Raw genomic sequence first — 16410 nt, 5'->3', positions numbered from 1 at the left:
TCTACCCCTTCCTTGCCTTATTACCCCCCCTTAGCACTAGGTCCTCTCTCTCTCATATTGTGTAGTTTACAGGTTCATCTCGGTTATTGTCTGTCTTCCCCACTACGATGTAAGTTTCAAGAGGACTAGAATGTCTGTTGATTCACAACTATGTTCTGTTGTTTAGAACAGTGTCTGGCACATGATAGGTGCTCATTTGGTAAATGAGTTAATAAATTAATGAAAATTGACCCACCTATGTGCTCAGCATTGAGGGCTAGAGTGGAAGCAGAAGGCCACTGATACACAATTCCTGCCTTTGAGGCATTAATAGTCTTGAAAAGGAGATGCTAAGTGAACACAAATCACCATAACACAAGGCATTAATTATGTATTAAGTGCCATGACAAGGGACAGACTAGGGGCAACAGAAATTCCAAGGCAAGTCGAGAAGACTCAAAGTGTGGTGAGCAGCCGCTTTGTGTCCAGGAAGGCAGGCTTAGATTTCATTAGCCAGGGTTGGAATGACTTGAGAACACAATCTTCACACTGGAGTTCAAGTGACTACATTTATTTATTCTAAAAAGACACTGGAGATTCAGTGGTGGACATGTCACACATGATCCTTCTCCTAAAATGAAGTTTACGGCCTAGTTATGGAGAAAGTTATGGCTTCAAACTGGATTAGCGATGTCAGTGTAAGCATCTAAATCAACTCCACAGTTCAGAGCTTAAGGAACTATAAAGTCTGTAGTAGAATTCAATTCAATCTGCTAAGAAAGAGATCTGAGGGCTGAAATTTTATGCTAGGTGAACTAAATAAAGCTTTAATTTATGAACATAACTTTTATCCCAATGGCTCAGAAGAGCTTTTGCATTCTATGGCTGCCTAAAAATTGATTTTTTGCCAAATTCTATGAAAGAATTTGGGTTAATTCTATGAAAGAAAGAAGGATTCATTTTGGTGGTGAGGTGGGGGACAAGAAAAGGAGAGGCCACAGTCCCAAAAGTGTACCTCTATTGAGTGACCCTTGGATTGATGTAGGAGAAAGAGGCCCAGTGCTAAGAAGTAAGATATCATCAAAGAGTGGTATTTATGATGGGGAAGGGACCTGCTAATGCCGACTAAGGTTATCCGGGCCAATTTTATGGAGGAGATTGAATTGTTGACAGGCAGGCTTACAGAATGAGTTTAAATGGGGAAAAGAAAGGAATAATTTGCCAGAGCTAGACAGAGCAGAGTCATAGATGGTGCTCCAAGCTCTTAGGGAGAAGGTCAGCTTCACAGAACTGTAAACTAAATAAAATCTTAAGCTACTTAGCTGACTCAGTAGAGCCCCTCTTGGCCAAGGAAACCCCAGAAATACACTAAAGCTGAGTTGCTGGCCAAGAGAAGGGAGGTCAGACGTGCCTCTTCTTGCCCTAGTCCCCTTCTCAGAAATATCTGTTACAACTCAATAACCAGCCTAAGGCTATACAAGACAAAGCTGAAACCACACCTGCAAGACCATCAATTTAATTTATTCAACATGTCACTTGAGTTTCAGTAAATGTCTTGTGGCTTGTCTCTAAATAACAGACATTCTTTTTTAATTTCAGAATATTACAGGGGTGCAAACACTTTGGTTACATATATTGCTTTTGCACCACCCACCCAAGCAGAGTTACAAGTGCGCCCATTCCCCAGACATTGCACATCGCACCCATTAGGTGTGAATTTACCCATCCCCTCCCACCTGCCCAACATCCGATGAATGTTACTTCCATATGTGCACATAAGTATTGATCGGCTAGTACCAATTTAGTGGTGAGTACATGTGGTGCTTGTTTTTCCATTCTTGTGATACATCACTTAAAAGACTGGGCTCCAGCTCCATCCAGGATAATACAAGAGGTATTAATTCACCATTGCTTTTTATGGCTGAGTAGTACTCCATGGTATACATATATCACATTTTATTAATTCACACATGTATTGATGGGCACTTGGGTTGTTTCCACCTCTTTGCAATTGTGAATTGTGCTACTATAAACATTCTAGTGCAGATGTTTTTATTATAGAATGTCTTTTTTTCCTTTGGGTAAATACCTAGTAGTGGGATTGCTGAAGCAAGTGGTAGTTCTACTTTTAGTTCTTTGCAGTATCTCCATATTACTTTCCATAGAGGTTATACTAGTTTGCAGTCCCATCGGCAGTGTATGAGCATTCCTATCTCTCTGCATCTGCACCAACATTAGTTGTTTTGGGACTTTTTGATAAAAGCCATTCTCTCTGGAGTTAAGTGATATCTCATTGTGGTTCTGATTTTCATTTCTCTGATGATTAGTGATGTTGAACATTTTTTCATATGCTTGTTGACCACTTCTATGTCTTCTTTTGAAAAATGTTTACTCATGTCCTTAGCCCACTTTTTTTCCACACTGTAATATCTTTAATTAAGTACAAATAACTTTTTAACATGTTATTATGTTACATGGAGACCATTTCACCCACTGCTCTGTTTGGCTGCCAGTCTCTTATCCCTCTCTTCAGCAATGGTGAGGCGGATACCTTTTCCTCGAGGAAGAGAAATCCATGGTTTGTTGCCTTTGCCAATAACGAAAATGTTGGAGAGGCGAGTGGCAAAGCTGTTGCCATTGGCATCTTTCATGTGAACCACATCAAAAGACCCGGGATGTCTTTCTCTGTTGGTGATCACACCAATTCTCCCCAGGTTAGCGCCTCCAGTCACCATACACAGGTTACCAGTGTCAAACTTGATGAAATCAGTAATCTTGCCAGTCTCCAAATCAATCTGAATGGTGTCATTCACTTTGATGAGTGGATCAGGATAGCGGATGGCGCGAGCATCATGAGTCACCAGATGAGATATTCCTTTTGTGCCCACAAAGATTTTTCTCACTTTGCACAACCTGTACTTGGCCTCCTCAGGTGTGATACAATGAACAGCAAAGCGACCCTTGGTGTCATAAATCAGATGGAAATTCTCTCCAGTCTTGTCAATGCTGATGACAACCATAAATCCAGCAGGGTAGGTTACATCAGTTCGGACCTTGCCATCAATTTTAATGAAGCGCTACATGCAGATCTTCTTCACTTCATCTTCTGTCAGGGCATACTTAAGCCTGTTTCTTAGGAAAATAATGAGTGGGAGACACTCTCTCAGCTTGTGGGGACCAGTGGATGGATGAGGAGCAAACACACCAGTCAGCTTACCCAGCATCCAATGCCTTGGAGCTGCTACACACTTCAGATGCTTCTTGGGACCACGGGCCATGGCTGCGCTAAGCACGGAAAGAGCCTTAGCCCACTTTTTAATGGGGTGAATTTTGTTGCTATTGTTAAGTTATTTGCATTCCTTATAAATTCTGGATTCTAGTCCCTTGTCAAATGTATAGTTTGCAAATATTTTCTCCCATACTGTAGGTGGTGTGTTTACTCTGTTGATCATTTCCTTTGCTGTACATAAACTTTACAGTTTAATTAAGTCCCATATATTTATTTTTTGTTTTGTTGCCTGTGCTTTTGAGGTCTTAGTCATGAATTCATTGCTTAGACCAACATCCAGAAGGGTTTTCCTTAGGTTTTCTTATAGTATTTTTATATTAATAGTTTCAGGTCTTATCTTCATGTCTTTAATCCATCTTGAGTTGATTTTTTGTATGTGGTGAGAGGTATGGGTCTAGTTTTATTCTTCTTCATATGGACATCCAATTTTCCCAGCACCATTTATTGAAAAAGGTGTCCTTTCCCCCATATATGTTCTTGCCAACTTTGTCAAAGATAAGCTGACTGTAAGTATGTAGCTTTATTTCTAGGTTCTCTATGCTGTTCCATTGATTGATGTGTCTATTGTTATAATAATACCATGTTGTTTTGGACACTGTAGTGTATATAATTTGAAGTCAGTCAGTGTGATGCCTCCAGCTTTGTTCTTTTTGCTCAAGATTGATTTGGATATTCAGGCTCTTTTTTGGTTCCATATGAATTTTAGAATTATTTTTTCAAGTTCTGTGAAAAATGATGCTGCTATTTTGATAGGAATTACATTGAACCTGTAAATTGCTTTAGGGAGTATGGTAATTTTAATGATATTGATTCTTCTGACTCATGAATATGGGATGTTTTTCCATTTGTCTGTATCATCTATAATTTCTTTCATCAGTGTTTTGTTATTGTTCTCTTTGTTGTTTTTCACTTTCTTGGTTAAATATATTACTAGGTAACTTTTTTGCAGCTATTATAAATGAGACTGCCCTCTTGATTCTTGGTTAGTTTGTTCTTGGTGTATAGAAATGCTACTGATTTCTTTACATTGATTTTATATTCTGAAACATTATTGAATTCATTTATAAAATCTAAGAGTTTTTGGTATAGTCTTTAGGTTTTTCTAGATATAAGATCATATCAGCGTCCTGCTGATAGATTTGAATAGATTCTGCTAATAATATGGCTTTCTCTGTAAGAATATGATTACAGAGTTGCTCTGTTATTCTTTCCAAATGATATTGACTTCTCCTGAGTACAATTTGATACTTTTGGAGGCTCTTCCAAGTTTTGAATAGAAATATGTCAGAAGTGCCAATCCAGGCTACAGCTGCAATTGGGGTCATCTTGCCAGGCTTTACCCCTGCAATTCCTAGCACAGAGTATGAGTTCAAAGCCTACAGGCTGGAAGCTACCACTCTGGGTACCATTAGGGCACTAGAGGTACTTCTAGGGCTACCCTCATGATTAGTGCTAGGGTTCTTAATTTTCCTAGAATTCACTAAATCCAGAAGTTCAGTTGTCACCCCCAAGACAAACAGTTACCTTTCATCTCCTGCACCTTCCATCCATTGTAGTCAGAGTTTCTCAAATTGTGGCTGGAATTACAGTCTATGAATCTATGTTTTTCTACAGTTTCTCCTGGTGAAACTGTATGCATTCTAAAATTTATTAAAACTTATGCATTCTAAAATTGAAGAACCATAATTTCACAGATTCTTGAAAACCAACTTCTAGGATGCAACATGAACTAGACCTGATGATCTATAAGGGTAAAGCTTCAGTGAGCTGGAAGATTCATTAATGTTATGTATTTTATTCATCATCAGGACCAACTAGTGAGAGGGTCCTCTCCCGGCAGACAATTATGAGGATATCAAGTAAACATCAGATCCACATCATTCTCCTCAATACGCTTATAATACTTTCCTTTGCTCCCTTGGTTCTAGATACTTTTGGTCACTCAGATGCAGATTTTTTAAATGTATTCATTTATTCCACAAATATTAATCAGCACTTACCAGGAGCCAGGTCTTGTGCTTGTCATCAATAATATAGAGATGAATAAAAGAATATGCTTCCCATAAACAGGTTTACAATCTAATCCTTTCTTCCTGTTCTCGCCTAGAAATGGCTATAGAACAACCACCTCATTTCAGACAAAGAAATTCTAGAAATTCTTTAGTCCACTAGTCTTTCACTGCATTCCTTAGAGCCCTGAGGTACCTCAGAAGTTCCCCAAAGGCTATGTGTGTGGCAGGTCAGGAAGGTTCCATACAACTATCTCTCATTCAACCATGACAACTCCAGTTTTCTCTATTTTTTTATGACACATCTACATAGGATTTCAGTTAACACAAGAAAAAGTTTGTAAAAGAGCCTAGAATAGACACATTTTCAAGTATTTATTTCCAACAAACAGTTTCTAACTCTATATTCAACTCTCCCCTTCTTGTTTTCTCTTGATGTTTCTGATAAATCAGAGATAATGCCTCAAATCGGTGCTTATTTGCATAACTCTTTTCCCACCAGCTAAACTTTAATAAAGGTGTTTTCCCTCAAGAAAGCTGAAGGCAATAGGAATACTAACTTCCAGTGGAGTAACTGTCCTGACATCTCACTTGGAAGAAGTTTTTGGAACCATGACAAGCCACACAAGGAATATTTGAAGCCACAAACTTTAATTCACCCATTTCCTGAATTGTCTCTTTCATTCCAACATGCTCCATTCTTAGTCTGGGCTAACCTCTTTGCTTAACTTTGCATTGAGTTATAGATCAGTGCCAACTTCCAGTGAATTGAAAACCTTTTTCATTTTCTAAAATAATATTTGCCTTTCACATCAAGAGTCTAGCTTCAAGTTCATTCAATTGTTCACAAGAGCCTAGATGTTGAAAAAAACCAAAAAGAGCCTCTTTATTTGTCATCAATTAATCGTGTATAAATACATATGTTTCTATCAACATATACATTTAGATAAAAAAAAGACTTGTGTTTCATGGGAGACCACATTTTAAGACAGAACTTGTAGAGGGGACCATTTGTGAGTATAAGCACAAATTTCCCAGAGAGGATAGTTATTTCCAAATCCCTGCAAATGAATTTAGCATCATCATCTGACTTAATGACATTCAATAGGCTGGGCTGTTTGCACTTTAGCTACCTATCACTCCATAGGTCAATAGGGGTCACATGCTTACATTGGAGTGTGAATATCTGCTTGGTCTTGGAGTAGTTCTTGTTGAAGCAATTTTTAATAGACAGCAGTTAGAGTTCCTCCTACTTACTGTTTATGTTGGCACTTGCTATTGAAATAAAAGGTTATAAAAAGGGCTATTTCTTGATAAGGCTATTTACAGTCATAGATTTATTCTACTGGAATAGTCACTCAACTCTGATTAGTCTAAAATCACTATAGTAATTTGGAGAGGTTTTAAAAGATCTCACATCATTGTAATAAATCTTTTTGTTTAAGACTAGAGAAAGCAAAGGATTTAAGTCTCCATGACCTCCAAATGGATACAGTGGTTGCTATGGACATCTGTGCAGAGAAAGCTCAAATGGAGTTTAGACTCTTATTTGTTTAGTGAACATGGACATCATGTTTAACATCTTTAGCCTAAGATTCTAGATCCCTTTTTTGCAGGACAAATAATTATCTAGCTATGCAACCTCACAAAGTTATAATATATGTAAAAGTTCCTGACTGAAAAAGCATCCTATAAAATCCTTTAAAAATGTAAGGAAAGTACAATATTTTTGTAACTATTACTGAGGCAGCTAAATGAAGTCATTAACTGGGCCCAACCCACACCCTAGACCAGGGGTCCTCAAACTTTTTATTTTTTTTTTTTTTTTTTTTTTTTTTTTTTTTCTTTTTTTTTTGTTCTTATTGACAGGTATGGAGAGGGTCCTCAAACTTTTTAAACAGGGGGCCATTTCAGTGTCCCTCAGGCCCTTGGATGGCCATTGGAGACTGTGGTGCACATTCCACACATGCGCACTATGGGCCCGGGATGAGATGGCTGCTAAGCAGGACAGGCAGCGGCAGCAAAAACACCTGGTTGGCCTGATAAATGTCCTCAGAGGCCGTAGTTTGAGGACCCCTGCCCTAGACCTTTCTCAGTTGCACTAAAAGCTAATGTTCTACTGCCTGCCACTCCCTTGAGTGCAAACACCTTTATTAAAGCTCAGCTGATGGGAAAGGCCTCAATGGACCAAAGATTTGGGGAAGCTGACCTAGAGAAGAAGGAAGCATACTCAATTGAACACTGTTCATGTCCTTTAGCTTACCTCTAAATTTGTACTTTCTCTTCTGTTTGGATAAAGGGATATTTCATAGCCAAAGGCACAGAGCAGTACTAAGAGGTATTTTCTGGAAAATGAGACATGAAAAGGCTTATTTCTTGGAAGACTGCCTCTAAGACTTTTAGTGGTCTAAGTATTCACAAGTCCATGAAGCAAATCTCCCAAGATGAACTTTAAAACAGTACCTGACTTTTTGCCTGTGGTTTGGCAGCATATTGCCAAATCCATCCAAGCAATTTCTTTCACAGCAATTTTTTTGGAAGGTGGCAGGCAGGTAGGGGCATGTGGAAAGCAAATACTCAAAGAGTAGTACAAATGCAAGCTTATTTATCACCACTATGTTGAGAAAATCATGCCACATGGTGAGAGATGATGTGATCAGATTCCTTCAGGTCATTTACTGAGAGTTCTAAAAGCATGGAAAGCACTTCCCAGAATGATTGAAATGAGGAATGCTCAGGTGCGGGTGTGGTTGTCAGCAAAATCTTCTTGCCTTTCAATACAACACATTAGCCTCTCCAGGGCCTCCTCCTACAGGTCTGCAAGTTGCCCATCTCAAACCTCTAGCGGGGGCCATTCACATTGATGCCTATGAAAATGCCCCTCCCTGGGCTTGTTCGGTGTACAGCCTGCATGGATATACATGGCAGGCCTGGAGAGGGAAAGAAAAGACGGGAGGTAGGTGGGGAAACAATGGCTTTACTTAAAGTTTGAATTTGTATCTTGGTTTTTCCATACACACTCTGGGTGGTTATGGGTAAGTCACATAACCTCTATGAACTTCTATTTCCTCCCCTGTAAAAGGGCAATTGTGAAAAAGATCTTAAATGTCTGCCAGATTAAATGAGAGCCAAGTAGATAAAAGTGCCTAATATGTGGAGGGGACTCATTAAATGATATTTTTAGTATTAACTCACAGTTTGCCAAGTAGATACTAGAGAGTCAGGCATCCTTTATCAATAAAGAGAAGAATAATAATGCCTCAAATTTCAGTGGTGCTTTATGTATTTCCATCAAACTAACCTTTTTATAGGTACTATTAGTAGATCCATTTTATAGATAAGGTAAGTCACTTCCCCATAGTTACAAAGTAAGTAAGTGAAAAAGTCAATACTCAAATCCCTTCTTGACTATGTCAGTATACGTTTATTTTCTCCTTTTTTTCTCTGATTTAAAACAAAACTACGTAAAACAATAATTATAAGTCTATGTTAATGGCACACAACATGTAAAGATATGATTTGTGATAATTACAACATAAAGAAGGGACAAAGCCATATAGAAAAAAGGTTTGTATTCTGTTGAAATAAAGTTGACATAAATCCAAACTAGTTCATTACAAATTAAAATTTTAAGTATAATGCCCAGAGCAACCTCTAAAAAATAACTCAAAATTATATGTAAAAATAAATGAAAGAGAATTAAAATGTTACACTAGAAAATATCTATTTGACACAAAAAAAATGTAATAATGGAGAAATTGAGGAACTAAAAATAAATATGTAAACATATGTAAAATAAACAGTAAATTACAGAAGTAATTTACTGATATGGAAGTAAATCCTTCCATATCAGTAATTACATTAAATGTAATATTTCCTGGGATAGGCGAAAAACAAATCTCAGTGAACTGCAAAAGATTAAAGTTGTACAAAGTAAATTCCATGTGCCCTTAAGAAGAATGTATATTAGTTTGCCATTGAATGGAGTGTTCTACAAATGACTCTTAAGTATTTTGGGGTTTTAGGTTTTTATTATGTCTTCTATTCCCTTGCTTATCTTCTGTCTGATTGTTCTGTCCACTACTCAAAGTGGGATATCAAAGCTTATGTTAAACTATTTCTCCCTTCAATTCTGTCAGTTTTTGCTTCATACATTTTGGGGCTTTGTAATAGGTGCATATATGTTTATGATTGCTATATCTTCTCAATGGGTTGAGTCTTTTGTCATAATATAATTGTCTTTTATAAAAATATTGATCTTAATACTATTTTGTCTGATATTAGTGTAGACACTCCAGCTCTCTTTTGGTTTGCTTGGAATATTTCTTTTCATCCTTTTACTTTCAACCTATTTGTGTCTTTGAAAATAAAGTGAATTTCTTATAAACAGCATATAATTGGATTAATTTCAAAATCCATTCTGCTGGCTTGACAAGGTGGCTCATGGCTCACACCTGTAATCCTAGCACTCTGGGAGGCCAAGGTGGGAGGATTGCTCAAGGTCAGGAGTTCGAAACCAGCCTGAGCAAGAGTGAGACCCTGTCTCTACTAAAAATAGAAAGAAATTAATTGGCCAACTTAAAATATATAGAAAAAATTAGCCAGGCATGGTGGTATATGCCTGTAGTCCTGCCTACTTGGGAGGCTGAGGCAGGAGGATCGCTTGAGCCCAGGAGTTTGAGGTTGCTGTGAGCTAAGCTGATGCCATGGCACTCTAGCCTGGGCAACAGAGTGAGACTCTGTCTCAAAAAAAAAAAAAAAAAAAAAAAACAACAACAACAACAAAAAAAAACATTCTGCCAATCTCTACCTTTTAATTGGAAAATTTAATTCATTCACATTTAATAAGTACAGAGAATATATCAGTAATCAAAAAGCTCCCAAACAGGAAAAACCCATGTCTAAAGAGCTTCACTGGTGTATTCTACCAAACATTTAAAGAAGTACCAATCCTTCTCAAACTATTTCAAAAAATGGATGAGGAGGCAACACTTTATAACTCAATCTAGAAAGGCAGCATTATTACCCTGATACCAAAGCCAGATGAAGAAAATACCGAAAACCACAAATCAACATTCCTTAAAAAATAGATATAAATACTAATCAACTAAATCCAGCAGCATTTTAAAAGGATTATATACTGTGACCAAGTGGGATTTATTTCAGTGTAGTTGAACATCAAGCAATGTAAAGCACCACATTAATAGAGTGAATGGAAAAATCTACATGATTATATTCACAGAAGCAGAGAAAACATTTGACAAAAATGAAATACCCTTTCATGATAAAAACACTCAACAAATTAGGAACAGAAGGACCTTCTTCACCATAATAAGGAGCATAAAAACCCAACAGATAATATCACACTTAATGGTGAAAGACTGAAAGCTTTTCCCTTAATATCAGGAACAAGACAAGGATGTTTGCTCTTATCACTGCTATTCAACATCATATTTGAAGTCTAGTCAGGGCAATTGGACAAGAAATAAAGACATCAAGATTAGAAAAGAAGAAGTAGAAATATCTCTATTCACAGATGACATAATCTTCTAAATAGAAAACCCTAAAGAATCCACAAAACAACCATTAGAGATAATAATTGAGTTCAACAAAGACCAATGAACTTCAACGGATTACAATTATACAAAGTATCAAGACCATGCAATGGAATGAGTGCGATGTGTACCGTATAGGAGATGGACACGCTTGAAGCTCTGACCTGAGTGGGGAGGGAGGGCAAGGGCAATATATGTAACCTTAACATTTGGTACCCCCATAATATGCTGAAATAAGAAAAGAAGAAAATGATTCTATACAGAAAAAAAAAAAAAAAGACCATCAGTGGGGAAAAATAGTCTTTCCTACAAACTGCTAGGACAAGATAGTCACATGAAAAAAAGATAAAGATGAACACGTATCTCACACCATACATAAAAATTAACTCAAAAATAAGCCATAGACCCAAAAGTAAGAACTAAAACCATAAAACTCTTAGTAGAAAATATAGAGATAAATTGTAATGAACTTGGATTAGGTAATGGCTTCTTAAATATGACACCAAGAAGCATAAGCAATAAAAACTAGATAGTAAGACTTCATCAAAATTAAAAGCTTTTGTGTATCCTCAAAGGATACTATCAGGAAAGTGAAAAGACAACCTACAGAATGGAAGAAAATATCTGCACATAATGGATCTAATATGGATCTAATATCAAAAATTATAAAGAACTCTTACAATTCATCAAAAAAGAATTTTAAAGGGCAAAGAACATGAATAGACATTTGTTCAAAGAAGATATACAAATGAGCAGTAAGCACTTAAACAGATACTCAACATCATTAGTCATCAGAAAATGCAAATCCAAACCACAATGAGATAATAATTCACACTCACCAGGATAGCTATAATGTATTGAAAATGAAAATAACAAGTGTGGGGAGGATGTGGAGAAATTAGAACCCTCGTGCATCCCTGGTAGGACTGTAAAATGGGGTATTCACTTTGGAAAAGAGTTTGACAGTTCCTCAAAAGTTAAACATCCATTTATCAGATGGCCCAGCAATTGCTTTCCTAGTTATACCTGAGGGAAATGAAAATATATGTTCCCACAAAATCTTGCACACAAATGTTTACAGTAGCATTATTCATAATAGCCAAAAAAGTGGAAACAGTAAAAATGCCCATCAACTAATGAATGGATAGACAAAACATAGTGTATCTATACAATGGAATATTATTTAGCAATGAACAGGAATGAGTATGGACACATGGGACCAGATGAATGAGTCTTGAGTCATTACACTAACTGAAAGAAGCTAGACAAAAACAGCCAAATATTATGTGATTCCATTTATATTAAATGGCAGAATAAGCAAATCCATAGAAATAGAAAGCAGATTAGTGTGTCCCAGGAGCTGGCAGGAGCAATGAATAACTGGCAATGAGTCTGGTTTTCCTTTGGGGTGATACAAATCCTCTAGAATTTGACCAAAATGAAATTAAATTAGAAACCAATAACAGAGAGATATCTAGAAAATCCTCAGATGTTTATAGCCATTAACATTATTCTCATCACCATGATCATGGTTATTTATTATTACGTTGTAAGTGCTGGTTGAATTGAAGTGCTGAGCATTAGGCCAGAGGTGACATAGACTAGTCCTGAGTGACCTGATGTGCTGGGCCGTGCTCTGATGACATGGGCAGAGAGAAGCCCCAGACCATAGCAGGCCACTAGGGAGTGTCAAACCAGAAAGAAACGCTGACCTTGAACAACCAGACCACAGTTCCCAGCTGGCAGCTCAGCTACCAGGACTCATTCTTGGGACCCCCCTCTGAAGTCCCTTTCCAGTCCCCTCTTCCTTGCCCTGCAGGAGGGCTCACCACCCCACCTCGCCAGAACTATGCATGTCATACCTGTGCTGTACACAGAACTCTCCTTTGCAAACTTCTTTCATTTTCTTCCTTTCATCAATGAACCCCAGCAGTGGTGGTCCTCAGTCTAGTCTCAAAACATCCCACTGAGCAGCCCCAGTGGTGGGCAAATGGGAAAAGCTGCTTATGGAAATGTCCCCTTGACATTTACGATAATGTAAATCCTGCTTGTAGGAACGTATCTTCTTTCTTCAGAAAGATGAACACGTTCTTAAAGGCGAAACTGTTCCAAGCGACATTTGACTCACTTTCTATGGGAGCACGGGAAGGAGATGTGACAAAGAAAAAGATGAGCTCCTGATGGATGGCAGAGCACGGTGGTGACAAGGGCGAGTCTGGAACCAGTCCACCTGGTATGCGTCACAGCTCTGCCACTTACTAGCTAAAAGATGTGGGATGTTTCCAAATCTCTCTGTGCCATTCATGGGGTTGCTGTGAAGAAGTAAATGAGCTGTAAAATGAGTCAGAGGAGTCTGGTACATAGTAAGTATTTGATAAATGTCAGGCAAAGAACAAAGCAAAGCAAAAACAAAGGAGAAACAGCAGCAAGAGAGACATAGCTGGAAACAGACGCACAGAGACAGGGAAAATGCCAAGAGTCGTCAATTAGGCAATGAGCCCAGCAGAGGAAGCCGCGCTATGTGTTAGGAGGCTGCTGGCATCAGCTGGGACCTCAAGCCCACAGAGCACCCGGAGTGCCCCTGTGGGACCCGTTACCCACAAGAGATCTGTTAGGAAATAAGGATACGCTGCCTAAGGGAAGGTTTCCTCCTTCAATCTAAAGGCAGAAGGATGCCACAGAACCTTTATCTTTTAACCAGTGTTCTTCTTGAATACAAGAACCGCAAAGGCATTTAACCAGCCAAGAAGGGGGATGTAATGCAAAGTCATGGGATCAAAGGCAGGAAGTCTAGCAGCTGTTGAGCCTAGATTCTGAACATGTAGAGCTTCCAGAAGCCAGGGAAGCTGGCTGCTCTCAGAACTCTCGTTTCCCCACTCTCTTTCCAGGAATGTGTGTGTCTCTCATTTCTGCTGCCTGAAAATCTGCTCACCCTCCTTTTGTTCTACAGATGAGCTTTCTTTTGCATTACCATTTACACGGTACTAATTGTAGCCCCCAATGGTCACCTTGACTCCCTCAAATACATATTCTAAAACCCCAGGAGATAGTTGTATTGTTCCTACATGGATCAGATTTCAAACCGTGCGACAGAAAGCTGTGGCCACGATAGAGGAATCCTATAGTACGATAAGGACTGCAGGGACCCAACCTGTGTCTTATGTTGTATGTCTGTGGTAGGGGTTGGGGAGGTTCTCAGAGAAAAGGGTCTAGATTTTGCAGACTCCCAGACATGTCTTCTTTCTCCTGAGGGGCTGTCTCTGATAGGTAGGAGTAAGGATGGGCAAAGGATGGATCTTAGATTGTGTGTGTGTGTGTGTGTGTGTGTGTGTGTGTGTGTGTGCGCATGAGAGAGGAGAGAGAGAGAGAGAGAGAGAGATGTTATCATTAAGCCCTCTGCCATATTTCTTTGTAGTAAATTGCCTTCAAAGCTAAAACTCAGAACTTAAAATCCTAGGATAATTTATCGTTATCACCACATCATCTAGTATAATGACATACTATAAGCTACACATATTTAAAGTGCACAATTAGATAAAGTGTGACATTTATATACACCTATGAAACCATCACCATAATAATCAAGATAGTGAACACATCCATCATCCCTAAATGTTTCCTTGTGCCACTTGGTAATCCATGTTCCTTGCCCCTCCCCCACCCTAAACAACTACTGACCTACTTGTTGTCACAATTTACTTGCATTTTCCAGAGTTTTATATATAATGGAACCATACAATACACATTTTTTGGTCTTCCTTCTTTTATCCAGCATAATTATTTTAAGATTCATCCTTGTTTCTACATGTATTAATAGTTCATTCTTGCTAAGTTGAATTCCATTGTGTGTGTGCTTTCTTAAACATTTTTTTTAAACAAGTTCAAAAGTTCACAGTGATAGAATAAAAGTTTATACCACTCGTCCACAACAGTACGTGGCAGGATAGAAGGGCTGTCCAGAAAGTATCCAGCCATTGTTAATATGTTAATTTAAAAAAAATACATTACATGGCTGGATACGGTCCAGACAGCCATTGTAGATCTTAGTGGAATTTGAAATGAACACTTTGCTCAAGTTGCTACAAGTTAGCAGAACTGCTTCTGTTGTGTTTGTGCAAATGATTAGCAAAGAATGTAGGTGGAAACAATTCCTAAGTGGTGTCCCATAACTGCCTTCTTAATACTCAGCAGGAGACACCCCCCAATTTGGACCCAGACAGTGGGAGAGAAGTAGCAGAGAGGAACAGCAAGAGCAAAGTTCTTTGAATTCTGCTGTAGCTGTGTGACCTGAGGCAAGTCACTTCCCATGTCTGAACCTGTTTGATTAAATGGGGAAACTGGACAGTGGTATCTCAGCCTTAGCATTCGTAGACCCTCCTCGCCTGAGGGTGGCCCCACGTGAGCTGTCTTCCCTTGGAGATGCTGGATCTGAGGCACGTGGGACCCACTGCCAAAGTGAGCAACCCTTCCCTCTCTCCACCTCACAGGGAACCCAAACTGTCTAGTAGGGGATGACATTTTTCCAGGTAGTGTCCAACCACAAGAGCCTTTTTCTTCAAAAAAAAAAAAAAAAAAAAAAAAAAAAAAAAAAAAGCCCTTTTCTGCCAATTTCTATCTAGCAGGCTGCTCTTGTCTTGGTGCCAGTCCTTGGAGCTAAAGAGAGAAGCGCCCTCTACTGGCGGGTCTCGGGCTGACACCGCCTCCGCCCGCTGCTCTGGCTGTTTCTGCCGCCCGTGCAGGCCCGGGGCCAGCTCCCTGTTACCCTGCTCCTCTGAGGTGTCCCCACGTCCTCCCCTGCTACATTGCTGGAAGTCCCGCCCCCAGATTCCCCTGAGATTTAGCAGAGAAGCAAGAACCAGGGCGTCGAAAGGGGAGAATGCCAGGAAGGCGGCTGGTGTGGAGCCAGAGAAACTGCGGCTGGCTGGAGCAAGTTTGAGCACTGTCCCCGCAAGGCTGGAGGGGGCTCTGAGCCCTGGCACCTTCGTCGGCTCACACATGCCTGGACGCCGCCTTGTCACACTCAGCATACAGAGCGTCGCTAGTCCACTCAGCATCCACGGCTCCATCCCATTTGATCTTTCTGGCAGCCTTAGGAAGTTGATTGGGTTCTTTGCAAGTGTAAGGCCCTTGAAGGAATCAGAGATTGTTAAGACATGGCCTCTTTCTTCTTTTATAAGCAGTTCTCTCCAATAGAGACAGCAACTGCCTCAGTAGAAAGCAGGGAGTGAACTTACTTTAAAAGGCACCAGTGATGTACTGTAGGCAGAAGAGGAGAGGGGGGGGGGAATTCCCGCTGCAGAGAGCATGCGAAACTCGGCTTTTCCTTTGGTGTGTGCCATTTCAGCTGCAGAGTGGCCACACCGCCGAGCAAGCCTTCGTGGACACGGTGGAAGAGAGGGAACCTAGGTTTCTCCTCTTGTTTTGCAAAGTGATCAGGAGGTACAGAAAAAGGAAATAAGCAAAAGTGTTTGGGGGAATGTCCTGGGGCTTTCATCTAAAGAACTTCTGTTCACACTAATTTGCTTTTTTTCTTGACTTTGAAAAACCATTGAATGCATGCCAGCTGAAAAGTAGGGGG

The 16410-nt window shown here is 39.4% G+C and overlaps 1 pseudogene; it reads right to left on the bottom strand.

Annotated features, from left to right (window-relative positions):
- Positions 1-2410: 2410 nt before the first annotated feature.
- Positions 2411-3272, bottom strand: LOC105871645 (small ribosomal subunit protein eS4, X isoform-like; annotated as a pseudogene).
- Positions 3273-16410: the final 13138 nt, after the last annotated feature.

Source organism: Microcebus murinus, chromosome 14 (genome assembly GCF_040939455.1).
Source record: "Microcebus murinus isolate Inina chromosome 14, M.murinus_Inina_mat1.0, whole genome shotgun sequence".
Lineage (NCBI taxonomy): Eukaryota > Metazoa > Chordata > Mammalia > Primates > Cheirogaleidae > Microcebus > Microcebus murinus.
Note: the sequence above shows the minus strand (reverse complement) of the source record. Positions and strands in the feature narration are given on the sequence as shown.